The sequence below is a fragment of the Tenrec ecaudatus genome, chromosome 5 (genome assembly GCF_050624435.1).
Source record: "Tenrec ecaudatus isolate mTenEca1 chromosome 5, mTenEca1.hap1, whole genome shotgun sequence".
Classification (NCBI taxonomy): Eukaryota; Metazoa; Chordata; class Mammalia; order Afrosoricida; family Tenrecidae; genus Tenrec; species Tenrec ecaudatus.
Genome location: NC_134534.1, coordinates 166,899,966 through 166,901,624, shown reverse-complemented (window position 1 = coordinate 166,901,624; position 1,659 = coordinate 166,899,966).

The window sequence follows — 1,659 nt, the reverse complement described above, 5'->3', positions numbered from 1 at the left end:
CATAGAGACAAAGTGAGTGATGTGCTGGGAACCAAGAAGTCAAACTATTTTCAGAGGGGGGATATCTTAGTGATCTAGCGCTTCCATAATAAAAAATGCCATAACTGGGTGCTTTAAGAAACAGAAATGTATTTTCTCACAGTTTAGGAGGCCAGAAGTCAGAATTCAGGGTGCTGACTTTCTCGAGGAAGACTACGGAAGAAGGCTGTTGACACTTTTGTTGCTCAAATATCTTCCTGTGGTTTAACTAAGGACCACGGCATTGGGGCATGCCTGTAAATCTTTATGGAAGCAGACAGCCTCATCTTTCTTCCACGGAGCAGTTGGTAGGTTTGAACCTTGCAGTCAGCAGCCGTAACTTTAACTCACTGTGCCACCAGGGCTCCTAATGCAGGATTCCAACTAAACCAAACTCAGCGCCATCAAATTGACCATGAGGTTATACAGCTTTACAGGAGCAGAAAGCCTGATCTTTCTCCTGCTAAGTGGCTGGTGGGCTTGAATTGCCGACCTTGGATTAGAACGGTGGTTCTCAACCTTCCTAATGCCACGACCCTTTACATTTTTATCTTATTTTTCCAGCTCTTATCTGTACCAGTGTACATCCTCTGGTCTAACCGGATTTGTAAGGTAGAATTGGGATCATGGTAGTGGGGTGGGGGAGGAAGCATTAAAAAACTAGAGGAAAGTTGTGTTCATCGTTGCTATTCTGTACCCTGACTGGCTCGTCTCCTCCCCGAGACCCTTCTGTAAGGGGGTGTCCAGCTGCCTACAGATGGGCTTTGGGTCCCCACTCTGCACTCCCCCATATTCACAATGATATGATTTTTTTGTTCTTTGATGCCTGATACCTGATCCCATCAACACCTTGTGATCACACAGGCTGGTGTGCTTCTTCCATTTGGGCTCTGTAGCTTCTCAGCTAGATGGATGCTCGTTTAGCTTCAATACTTTTAAGACCCCAGGCACTAACTCTTTTGATAGCCGGGTACCATCAGCTTTCTTCACCATATTTGTTTATGCACCCGCTTTGTCTTCAGTGATCATGTCAGGAAGGTGAGCTTCATGGGATGATAGTTTAATAGAACAAATTGTTCTTGCATTGAGGCAGTACTTGAGTAGAGGCCCAATGATCACGACACTTCAATGCAGTTCCTCATGTTGTGGTGATCCCATATGTGGGTGAATTTGCATGTGGGTGGCCCCACCTGGAGACTGATAGAGGAACAGTGTCTCAGTTCCTAAGACCATCGGAATGTGGTCTTAGGTGACTCCTGTGAAAGGGTCCTTCGATACCCAAAGGGGCCGCAACCCCAGGGTTGAGAACCTCTGGATTACAAGGAGGTAAATGAAATTCTAATATTGTTATTAGATGCTATCAAGTTGGTTCCGATTCATTGCACCCATATGTACAACAGAATGATAGAACGCTCTTTCTTGTACGTATCCTCACAACTGCTTTTATGTTCAAGCCCACCTTTGAAGCCACCTGTGGAGAGTCTTCCTCTTTTTCACTGCCCTTTACCAAGCATGGTCTTTTCCAGGGACTGATCTGTCCTGATAGCATGTCCACAGTAAGTTTTATTACATGGGATGCTCATTTATGTTTGACCAAGTACTTCAACATACATTATCTCCTTAAGAATATGTGGAGTACTT